Consider the following 13143-nt stretch of genomic DNA (forward strand, 5'->3'; position numbering starts at 1 on the left):
TGCGATTCGTTTCAAGGACCCCCCAAAAGTTAAGGGATCCCCCATTTGATTCATATGCCGATCAAAAACTTTATTTTTTACTTAAAGGGACTCCTTTATACCCCTCGATGAATTATTTGCGGTATAATATACATTATTGTAATTTGTATACAAGAAGAATCAAATCGAATTTGACAAATTGAGTTTTAAAATTATGAAACATAAGTTTTTGGAATTGGATCTATAATCCGAATTTTTTGAGTATTACTAAAGGATCTATGGAGAGAAATATACAAAGTTTCTTTCTAATCGTAACTAAATCTTCCATTTTTTTGCATAGTAAAAATTGAAGCAAAATAGCTATTAAACGATTCTTTTAGTTTACTAGAGACATCGACATTTTTTTAGCTCGACGGAAATTTTCTTCTTTTCCTAAAGATTTTCTGAAATAGAAATAGAGAACGAAGTAACTAGAAAAAAAACATAGATTGTTAGAATATTGCTCTTCTAGAGGGATCATCTAAAAAGCAAGATATTTGAAACCTATTCATACAAAAAGGCTGACATAGATGTTATGGGTCAATTTTTTTTATTGTCCATCTCTTCATTCCGTAAAGGAGCCGAATGAAACAAAAGTTTCACGTTCAGTTTTGAATTAGAGACGTTAAATCAAAATGATGAATCAACGTCGACTATAACCCTTAGCCTTCCAAGCTAACGATGCGGGTTCGATTCCCGCTACCCGCTTCTATTTTATTCTATTTAAATCTATCTTTTTTCTTCGAGAATGAATCTAGAATTCTTAAAGAATTTGTCAATTCTTCATTTTCATTTCTTAATTTAGTTTTAGTTATATATATTCAATTATATTCAATTGATTTTTCTTTTTTATTTTTTTTTTCTTTTATTCTAAATATTTGATTTATTTTATTTTTATAATTTCTAGAATTCTTTATATTTGTTTGATTCTTTAATCTTTTTAATAAGGTTTAGTTAAAAAGGTTAAAGAATCAAATATAAAATAGAAGCGTCCATTGTCTAATGGATAGGACAGAGGTCTTCTAAACCTTAGGTATAGGTTCAAATCCTATTGGACGCAAGTTGTTTGCATATCTAATTTCAACCTTGTCCTTCTATTTTTTTTGATTTATTACATTTTGATTCGAATTCATTATATATAATATTCAAATGAAATAAAAACATATTAAAAGATACTAATTATAAAAATTGGAAAATTGAATTACAAAATTATTTAATGATTCATCAATTTTTTTCTACTTGTTCCTGGAATAAAAAGAGTTCCATCTGTTCTTTAATAGCGTCCTTTAAAAGGGCTTCTGCTTCCCCAGTGAATGTCTTGGTAGAAGATATGATTTCTTTGAATTGAGGTTTATTCGTCTTTAAGTAAGCACGTAACTCAACAAGAAATTTCCTTACCTGTCCAATTTCTAATGAATCAAGATAACCATTCGTTCCGGTATAAATAGTTACTATCTGTTCTTCCACAGTAAGAGGAGCTGATTGGGATTGTTTAAGCAACTCGCGCAATCGTTGACCTCTTGCTAATTGATTTTGAGTAGCTTTATCTAGATCAGAAGCGAATTGTGCAAAAGCTTCTAATTCTGCGAATTGTGCTAATTCCAATTTTAATTTACCAGCTACTTGTTTCATGGCTTTGATTTGAGCCGCCGATCCAACTCTGGAAACTGAAATACCAACATTAATAGCGGGTCTTATTCCAGCATTGAATAGATCGGCCGATAAGAATATTTGGCCATCTGTAATGGAAATTACATTCGTAGGAATATAAGCTGAAACATCTCCCGATTGAGTTTCAACTATTGGTAAAGCAGTCATACTTCCTTCGCCTAACTGAGAACTTAATTTAGCGGCTCTTTCCAAAAGACGCGAATGTAAATAAAAAACATCCCCTGGATAAGCTTCGCGACCTGGTGGTCTTCGTAATAGAAGAGACATTTGCCGATAAGCCTGTGCTTGTTTGGAGAGATCGTCATAAATGATTAAAGTGTGACGTTCACGGTACATAAAATATTCAGCCAGAGCTGCTCCTGTATAAGGCGCGAGGTATTGTAATGTAGCTGGAGAATCCGCTGTTTCAGCTACTACAATAGTGTATTCCATTGCTCCTCTTTCTTGTAAGGTAGTCACCACTTGAGCCACAGAAGATGCTTTTTGACCAACAGCTACATAAACACATATTACATTTTGTCCCTGTTGATTGAGAATTGTATCTGTGGCTACTGCTGTTTTACCTGTTTGTCTATCTCCAATAATTAATTCTCGCTGGCCCCGTCCTATGGGGATCATCGAATCAATAGCAATAAGTCCTGTTTGGAGAGGCTCATATACCGAACGTCTTGAAATAATACCGGGAGCGGGAGATTCTATTAATCGAGATTCCGAAGCTGAAATTTCTCCTCGACCGTCAATTGGTTTAGCCAGGGCATTTATAACACGACTCAAATAAGCTTCACTTACAGGTATCTGAGCAATTCTTCCTGTTGCTTTTACTGAACTTCCCTCTTGTATCAGCAAACCATCACCCATTAATACAACACCAACATTTTTTGATTCCAAATTCAAAGCAATGCCTATAGTACCTTCTTCAAATTCCACCAATTCACCCGCCATTACTTCATCAAGACCATAAATACGAGCAATACCATCGCCTACTTGAAGTACGGTACCAGTATTTACAATTTTTACTTCTGTATTATATTGCTCAATGCGTTCACGGATAATTTTACTAATTTCATCTGCACGAATGGTTACCATGAAAATATCTTAAATTTATTTTTTATAAGAAAAAAATGATGCCTATACTCTATTGTATAATAGAAAGCCTAATCAGTTATTTTTTTATTTCATCATCCCAAACATGCCAATATTAGCACTAACAGTACGTAAATGTAACTCGTTGTTCAAGCAACTATTTAGAGTTCCTAGAGCTCCCTGTAAGGCTTGTTGTAAAACCCGCTGTCGAACTTGATTAATAACTCTTTGTTGTTCAAAATCAATAGCTTCGTTTTTGTAATTTTCTAATTGTTCCAAAGTCGTATAAATTGAATTAATTAAATTCAATTTTTCTCGTTTGATCTCAGAATAGCCATTCACCCGAAACAGATCTGCTTCTGTTTCAACTTTCCTTAAGCGGGCCTGGGCTTTTTCGAGCTGTTCAATGGCGTTTTCCTGTAATTCTTCTGAGTTTCGAATAGTTCTCCAGATTTTCTGTTTTCGATTATCTAATAAATCACGTAATGAAAGTAGACTCTCTTTCCATCCATTTCAAAATGTCTATGATCTCTTCCCGAACCAAACATGAATCTTTCGATTCATTTGGCTCTCACACTCAATTACTTATCGGAAATTTACCAATTTTTTATGTAATGAGCCTATCCTCTCTTCTCTATTCAAAGTGAAAACAATTACCAATATAAGACTAGAATATTCGGAGGACTCTTTTGACCAAACAAATATATGTCAACAAAGTTGTTTTTTTATTCAAATCCAAAGACTTCTTTTGAATTTATACATAGGTCATCCATCGATTACGCATCGTACAAAGGGGAGGTTTAAATTCACCCGTTTTTTATTTCTCGCCATAAATAGGATTCAAGCCATTTTTTTTATCGACATGAGTGTTTTATATCGAAAAAAAATCGAATAATTTTTTTGAAACCGTTTCCTTTCTGTATTAATATAGCGGTAGAAAGAGTACTACACTGCGTATAGACTTCAAACTCTTTTTAACCATGGTAATAGTCCAAAATTTTTGGTAAATAGAGAATCAAAGTGGATTACCAATAAAGCGCGAAATGCTATGGTTCTTTAAGATTTTTCTTAATTTATTCAAAAAAGAAAATGAATTCAGAAGTAATTCGCGGGATTCTGCACATTTTCTTAATTCTAACTAAACTAAAAAGTGCAGTTTGGTTAAATCCAATTTATTCTTTGAAATAAACAACTCGCACACACTCCCTTTCCAAAAAAAACCAGTAGACCTAACACTACACTAAGATTTATTGGATTTGTTGCTAAAATATCGGTATTAAACACGAAACTTCCGGCGGATGGCCAGGAGCCCAAACAAAGGAAAGAATCGGTTATATTTTTCATATGATCTCATCTCCTCTTATGAATAGACTAATTATCTTTCTAATATTCCTATTAGATAGATAATATAATAATCTAATTGGAATATATAATTATAGAATTTGATATAATTTGGATTGGTCAATCAATTGGAAGATTCCCTAAAAGAATGATACTTCTTAGAATTAGATACCAGTTCTTTTATCAATTGCAAAATCTATCTAGTTTGAACACTTTCAAAAAATTATCTTAAAAGAAATAAAATAAAAGAGGGGTTCATTGGACTAAACAAAAAGAAGAAAGAGGGTGAATAAGTATGTGAATACCTTTCAATTAGTCCTTCTCCTGTGTTCTTATCCGAACAGATAAAGAATTGTAGGAGTGAATTATTAATATAATTCGAAAAAGGAAGTCCACATATGTATTTTTATCTTTTTAGGATTAAACAAAAGGATTAGCAAATAAAAGTGCTAATGCTACAACCAGCCCGTAAATTGTTAAAGCTTCCATAAAAGCCAGACTAAGTAATAAAGTACCCCGTATTTTTCCCTCTGCCTCTGGTTGTCGTGCAATCCCCTCTACAGCTTGCCCTGCGGCAGTGCCTTGACCAACCCCAGGTCCAATAGAAGCAAGCCCTACGGCCAATCCAGCAGCAATAACAGAAGCGGCAGAAATAATTGGATTCATGAGAATTTCCTCGTAACCTACATATAAAAGAAAGAAATAGTTAATGATATAATCGACTAATAAATTCTGACTTCATTTTTCAATTACCAAGACTTTTTCAGTTAAAGTAATTAATAAAAATAAGAATTAAAAATTGAAAATAATAGTTATTAAACGAATTACTTCGAGATTTCTTTTTTCGTCTCGAACTACATAGTTTTGGGGGTGAATCTGTATAATCTTTGTTCTTCTCTTACCTTAATTTTGGAATCATTCTTTGAATTCTTCGTTTTTTTATACAATTTCTTTAGTTTTTTAATTTTCAATTCACAATTAGAGCTGAAACGCAAGGACTTTGCTTTTCTATCCCTATAGAAATTGACAGTAATAGCGAGGCCTTTTTTATATAGAAAAGATTAGTTATTTCAGATATATGGTTAGTTCATATAAAACTAGTTCATCTATAATATCATATCACATATACATAGGTTTCTTCTATGCTGTAAACTAATTTTCTTTGTGTTTTAGATTCAATCGAAATTGAAATTCATTCTTTGAAACCTAAAAAACCTTGACTGATCCCCTCACTTCTATTTTTTTTATCATGTTTTTTTTTAAGCTCCCCTTCCCTCTTTTCTTATTCTCTTATCCCATATGGATACAATCAATCTAAATAAATTCATTCGATTTCATTAATGTTTCAAAGAAATATAGGAAATTGGGTGATCTAAATGTTTTTAATTATCTTTTGATCAATTGTTGAATTAAATGTGAATCAAACGAGAATCTACTAACATTCTATATAGTATCTTTTTATCACACATTGTAAACGTAAATATCATACAGAATTCTAATTCTAGCTATTCATTTTTTTTGAATATCCAAACTAATATATACTAATCGAATAGATCTATCTATATCTATCTATATATCTATAGATAGATGTTTATTTTGTAGATTCTATTGAGCCACAATATATGTGTGGCAAGCTAAACAAAAAAGACTATTTTTGAGAAAACTAGTCAATGATGGCCTTCAATGGATTCACCTATATAAGCCGCAGCTAAAGTAGCAAAAATGAGAGCTTGAATACCGCTTGTGAATAATCCAAGGAACATGACAGGTATAGGAACTACTAAAGGTACTAAAGAAACAAGAACAACAACTACTAATTCATCAGCTAATATATTTCCGAAAAGTCGAAAACTAAGGGATAAGGGTTTTGTGAAATCTTCTAATATGTTAATCGGTAAAAGGATTGGAGTTGGTTGGATGTATTTACTAAAATAAGCTAATCCTTTTTTTGAAAGACCCGCATAGAAATATGCAACTGATGTAAGTAAAGCTAATGCAACGGTAGTATTTATATCATTTGTGGGTGCAGCTAACTCCCCATGAGGTAATTGGATGATTTTCCAAGGTAAAAGAGCCCCTGACCAATTAGAAACAAAAATAAATAGAAACAAAGTTCCAATAAAAGGAACCCACGGACCATATTCTTCTCCAATCTGAGTTTTGCTCACGTCTCGAATGAATTCAAGAACATATTCAAATAAATTCTGACCGAAAGTGGGAATGGTTTGCAGATTTCGAATAACTAGAATGGCTGAAACCAATAAGATAGCAATTACAACCCAAGAAGTAATAAGTACTTGGGCATGTACTAGGAAACCCCCTATTTGCCAATAGAAATGTTGACCTACTTCCACAGCAGATATATCGTATAATCTTTTTAATGTGTTGATAGAGCATAATAAAACATTCATATTGTCCTGTCCTCTAAAAAAAGAAGTTGAAAAAAGGGAATTATTTTTATTCAAACATCTCCTTTCCCTTTTGATTTGTCTACTTTCATTTTTGATTTTGAATACCGATACTAATTACATAAAATTTTTGTTTGTTTTCTATTTTCATTTTTGTGCAATTTCTTACTAGTATAGTAAGCGATTCCATAAATCTATGAACCCCTCGAAGCAAATTCAAGAATTTTTTATCTTATTATTAATCAAGAATTTCGTATATATCTAGACCGACCCTCACAAATTGCAAAAACTAATTTGTTAAGAATTAATCGAATTGAGGCTATAGCATCATCATTAGCTGGAATTGAAATATCAGCGAGGTCCGGGTCACTATTTGTATCAATTAAACAAATTGTTGGAATTTCCAAAGTTATACATTCTCGAAGAGCCGTATATTCTTCTTGTTGATCGACGATTATTACAATATCTGGTAAGCCCTTCATATATTTAATGCCGCCAAGATATGTTTCCAATTGAGCTAATTGTCTCTTCAATATAGCGGCATCTTTTTTTGGAAAACTATGAAATCTCCCCGTCTTTTGTTGCACTTCTCAAGTCCCTGAACTTTTGAAGTCGTGTTTTTGTAGTATACCAATTCGTTAACATACCGCCGAGCCATTTTTTATTAACATAATGACACCGAGCTCTTATTGCAGCCCGCGCTACTGAATCAGCTGCTTTTTTTTTTGTACCAACAATTAAGAATTGTTTTCCCCCACTTGCTGCATCAAAAACTAAATCACAAGATTCTGATAAAAACCGAGCAGTTCTAATAAGATTTGTAATATGAATACCCTTACGCTTTGCAGAAATATAAGGTGACATTTTAGGATTCCATTTTCTAGTACCGTGGCCAAAATGAACACCAGCTTCCATCATCTCTTCCAAAATTATGTTCCAATATCTTTTTGTCATTTATAATTATCCCCACACTTTTCTTTCATTTCCAAATAGAAATTAGATCAATTTTTTGAAATGAAAGAAAGAGACCCAGTATACTGAAATAGAAAAAAATAAGTGTTCCGAAGGAACCTTCTCTTCTACTGAAAATTTGCCGTTGATAAAAAAAAGATCGGGCCATTTTTTCTATTTCATTGAATATGATTCGTTTATTTATTATGTTTCTTTTATTATACAAAATATATACAAAATAAAGTGACCGGAGATGAATACGACCTTAAGAATCATTATTTTAGGAATTCTTAAATCCTAGATTATTTTGATGTATCACATAAATTCTTTTTTTTGTTTCCGGGGTAATCTTGTTATATTGCCTTTGCTTTGAACGGTATATTATTCTTTTGAATCCAGTACCAACTGGCATCATTCCCCCTAAAACAACGTTCTCTTTCAGACCTTTCAACCAATCTATGCGACCCCGGAGAGCGGCTTTTGATAAAACTCTAGCAGTTTCTTGAAAACTTGCTTCAGATATGAAACTTTGAGTATTCAAAGATGTTTTTGTTATCCCCAATAATAGAACTCGATAGCAGATCGACTCTTCTAAGGAACGCCCAGCTCGTTCGGCCCGCAACAATCCAATTAGTTCGCCAGGCAAAAAAACATTAGACATTCCATCTTCTGAAACCAATACTTTTGATGTTATTTGACGCACAATAATTTCTATATGTCTATTATGAATGTGAACTCCCTGGGATCGATAAACTTTTTGAATTTGATTAACCAAAGAAATACGACTTTGCGCTATAGTTAGCTCAGCACTAATGAAGAATCCCCAAGGAATGCCAAGAATTCTTGTTATACGCCCATTCCAAGTATCCACTCTCTTTTCTAGGTTTATGGATATTGAATCAATCGAACGAACTTCCAATACCTGTTCTACTTTTGGAAGACCTTGTGTTATATCACCTGATCTCGATTTTTGATATATAAATGTAACTAATATATCTCCTTCAGAAAGTATTTCTCCATAATGACCATGAACAGTTGTTCCAGGAGTCGCCAAATAAGGGTTAGCCGATCTTATTCCTACAGAATCCATTTGAACAGTTAGAATTTGACCCGATTTAAGGTGTGGTTCATTTTTCGTTTGAACTATACATACATTTTCGCAAATAAATTGACCAAGACTTATTATGGGAAACGTTTTTTTTTCACAATAATTATGATGGAAAAAATGCCAATTCAAATAGAATGGATTTAAAAGGATGTTACTAGATAGATCAGATTTATAAATGATCTCGTTTTCGTCTATTAAATAATATTTTAATACTTGAAAAGTTTCTTTTAATTTGTCAAGTTGCCCGTTTTTATTTATCGAGATCTGATTATTAGTAATTAAAAGGTAAAAATAAAAATGGGCAACTTGAAGGGCTATTCCTAAAGGACCTAACGAATTTTGAATTGGAATCAGAGGATCTCTTTGAATTGGATTTATTTCTTCTTTTATCCCATTGTAATATTTTCCATCGTGGAATGATCGTATTTGAAAACAATTCGATGATGACAAAATTATTAAAGATCGGCATTTCTCATTTCTATTCAACAACATATGAATAGTTCCATGATTTTGACTAAGTGATTGTTGAACTTTTTCCCTCGGATCTATAAAAAAAAATGGATTGATGTTGGTCCAGTCCGACTCATTATCCAAGATAAATCTTGAACCGAGCGGATCTTTCCTTTTTCTTATATATGAAATATGGGATTTTCCTAAGTCCATTTTTAAGAAATATCTAACCAAACCTTTTATACTTAGTTCAACAAAAGAAGCATGCCCTTTTTCGATAGAAGACAATTTTTTGTCTTGATCCCAATTTAAGACTAAACAAGTCCGAACTAATTGAATACTTGTATTAGAATTAGAAATTCCCCGAATTGATTTTCCATTTCCAGAAAGAATATAATGAATAATTTGAAGTTCCAAATTATCTCTTTCTTGTAACATATCTTGGGAAAAAAATTGGATTAAATTGATCCTATCTTCTATTTCATATAAAATGACCGGTCGAACCAAAACAAAATACTTTTTTTTCATAATTGTGATCCATTGAGCATAGATCCAATTTTTCATTTTTTTTTTTGATCCTTTTGAATTTTTTTTTACCGTTCTCGGTGGTATCAACATGGCACTGTGCCGGGATATCTTATCCATTTCTCCGGGAAAATAGATATTCCCGGAAAATATTTTTAATTGAATCTTTTTTTTTTTCTTCTCCAATCGAACCAACCCGCTTACTTGACTTCTTATATTTACAGTGATTGGTGTATCTACTTCAATAATACTATTGTTCCGTACCATTATGGAAGAAAATTCTGGTAAAATATACACTTCTTCGGGAATGAAAAAAAATTGATCTACTTTAATTTGGTATTTTGTCTTAAATTCTTGAATTCCTGGATACTCGATTAAAAAATCCTCTTTTTTAAAAATGTAATTTATATCAATAGTCCTATATTTAGTAATACCCGAGCTCTGTGTTCGGTATTGAGGATCATCGAAATAAGCAAAAATACTATTTCTACGAAAAATACCATGGATTGGTATTTCAATCGAGATACTGGAATCTAACATTAGTGCTTTGTCTCGTTCTTGAATCGATTGGAATTGAAATGGAATAATGAATCGATTTCTCCGCCTCTTTGCTAATAAATCCGTAGTATCGTGAAAAATAGCAGGATGTGTAAAATGACAATGATCTTTACATAGGATTTGATTATTTTTTGAATAATCTGAAATCCTTCTTTCTTTTTTTTCAGAAGGAGTGAAACGAAACAAATTATGTCTTACTTTATTATTACTTGCTAAATGGTTACAAATATCTCTTTCTCCTGTAGAAAGATAATGAATGTTCAATTGATCTTGATCTTTTCGGGTTGAAAAAGAGACTGAAGCGGATCTGTCTGATTTTCCTGATAAAATCCATAAATGACTTGTTTTTGGTAAGATATGGACATTACTATATTTAAATTCTGATGCATGATACACATCCGTACTCCAATGCATTTCTCCTTCTAAGTCAGAATAAACATGTTTTCGAACTTTTTCTTTTAAATTAAAAGTATATGTTCCTGCGAGAATCTCGGCAATCACTTGTTCTGATTTTACATATTGATTATTTTGAACTAATAGAAAACTTTTTGGTGGAATAGTCACATTATGTATAATGTCACCATTTTCAATACTAACATACAAGTCTATATAACATAGAAAAGCAGGATGCCCGTGACGTGTACGTGTAGGATGAACCAAATCCTCATTGAATTTAATTTTTCCATTATAAGGTGCTCGCACCTGTTCGGCAGTCCCCCCTGTGAATACTCCGCCAGTATGAAAAGTTCTTAATGTTAATTGAGTGCCCGGTTCTCCAATGGATTGGCCCGCAATAATACCTACAGCTTCTCCTAATTCCACCAAGTGACCTTGAGTAGGACTTTGACCATAACACAATCGACAGATCCAAGATGTATTCCTACAGGTAAAAGGAGTTCGTATAGATATTGGTTGTGTTTGAAAGGTTTTCAATCGATTGAAAAGTCCAATTCCAATATCTTGATTTCTAATGGCAATGCATCGTGAACCTCTGTATATATCGTCTGCTAATACACGACCAATTAATGTTTGTGTCCAACTACTTTCCGGCATCGTTTCATTCTGGGTATTTACTGAAATTCCTCGAATGGTACCACAATCTGTTCGACGTATAACAATATGTTGAACCACTTCAACAAGTCTACGTGTAAGATATCCAGCATCTGATGTTCGTACAGCAGTATCTACAACCCCTTTACGAGCTCCGTAGCAAGAAATTATATATTCTGTTAAAGATAGCCCTTCGCGTAAATTGCTTTGAATAGGTAAATCAATCATTTGTCCTTGTGGATCCGACATTAATCCTCTCATACCTACTAATTGGTGTACTTGAGATGCATTTCCTCTAGCTCCCGAAAAGGACATTATATGGACTGGATTAAAAGGATCGGTCATTCTAAAATTAGGATTCATTTCTTGTCGAAAATATTCACTTGTAGCATACCATATCTCAATGGATTGGCGTAATTTTTCTACTGCATGTACATTTCCATAATGATGCTGTTTTTCCAAAATCAAATTTTGGTGTTCAGCATCTCGGACTAGCCATCCTTTCGAAGGTATTGTTAAAAGGTCATCAATTCCTAATGAAATGGATGTAGCCGTAGCTTGGCGGAATCCCAGAGTCTTGACTTGATCCAGGATATGTGATGTATATGCCATTCCGAAGTGATCTATTAATCTGCTAATAAGTCGTTTAATGGCAGTTCCACCTATCACTTTATTGTGAAACATTAGATTGGTCCGTTCTGCCATAAGTACCTCCCTATTCCACTCAGTGGGATTCATTCAGTTCAACAATGGATTTGAGTCAATGATTGAAAAACTGCCTTTTCTTTATCTTAATTTGTGTAGAAATTGAGAAATTAAAAAACTAAGATCCTTGTTAAATGTTAAATCATGAAGATTTGAATTTACACCAGTATCATAAATTTGTTTATCTTAGATACAACCATCTATATGATTAGATACCATATGAATAGGCTCGGCAAAAACCTTGTACAGCTTCTTCGATTTCTCGATAAAAAGAAATATGACCTACGTTGGTTCGAATGTAAATAGAACGAATTTGTTTTTTTGTACTTCTTACTACTAGATAATGCCCATAAATTTCATGATAGGTGCCTAAAGATTCATAGTGAACTTCGATAGGAACTTCTCTTGACGAAATAATGCGTAGATCTAGTCGCCACCGGAGCCACAAAGGACTATCGAAGGTTATTCTTTTCTGTTGATAAGCTCCAATTGCATCATAGGAATTCCAAAAAAAAGGTTCTTTTTTTTTCGTATACTTATAGTTTTTTTGGGGAATTCTTTCATTTTTCAAATTTCTGCAATTACGTGGATTATACCTATTTGAAGAAATACCCCGACGATTCCCATTCGTTAATATGTAAAGTCCAATAAGCATATCTTGAGTTGGTACAGAAATTGGATCCGCGATAGCTGGAGACAAGAGGTTTGTATGAGAAAACATAAGTAAACGTGCTTCTGCTTGAGCTTCTAAGGATAAAGGCACATGAACAGCCATTTGATCGCCATCAAAGTCTGCATTGAATCCCTTACAAACTAATGGATGCAAACAAATAGCACGCCCCTCTACTAAAATGGGTTGGAATGCCTGTATACCTAATCTATGCAGAGTAGGTGCTCTATTTAGCAATACGGGATGTCCCTGCATAACTTCTTGAAGTATTTCCCATACAATCGGTTCTTTTTGCCGAATTTTACTCTTAGCAATTCCTATGTTGGAAGCAAAATGTTTTCGAATTAGATCACGAATTAGAAATGTCTGGAAAAGTTCTATTGCTATTTCGCCGGGCAATCCACATCTATGTAATGAAAGTGATGGACCTACAATAATGACAGAACGACCTGAATAATCAACCCGTTTCCCAAGTAGGGTCTCGCGAAATCTTCCCTCTTTACCCTCGATTATATCAGAAAAAGATTTGTAAACCTTATTATGACCGTCCCTCATCGGTTGTCCGCGGATTCCATTATCAAGAAGTGTATCCACGGCTGCTTGTA

General features: G+C 33.1%; 1 non-coding gene across 1 annotated transcript; it reads left to right on the forward strand.

Moving 5' to 3' along the window:
• The first annotated feature begins 1006 nt into the window (after positions 1-1006).
• Positions 1007-1078, forward strand: TRNAR-UCU (transfer RNA arginine (anticodon UCU)). The gene has a single exon. It is a non-coding gene; the product is annotated as a tRNA-Arg (tRNA).
• The last annotated feature ends 12065 nt before the right edge of the window (positions 1079-13143 follow it).

Source organism: Vigna unguiculata, unplaced genomic scaffold (assembly GCF_037176805.1).
Source record: "Vigna unguiculata cultivar grain cowpea cultivar isolate G323 ecotype 2 unplaced genomic scaffold, ASM3717680v1 ptg000362l, whole genome shotgun sequence".
Lineage (NCBI taxonomy): Eukaryota > Viridiplantae > Streptophyta > Magnoliopsida > Fabales > Fabaceae > Vigna > Vigna unguiculata.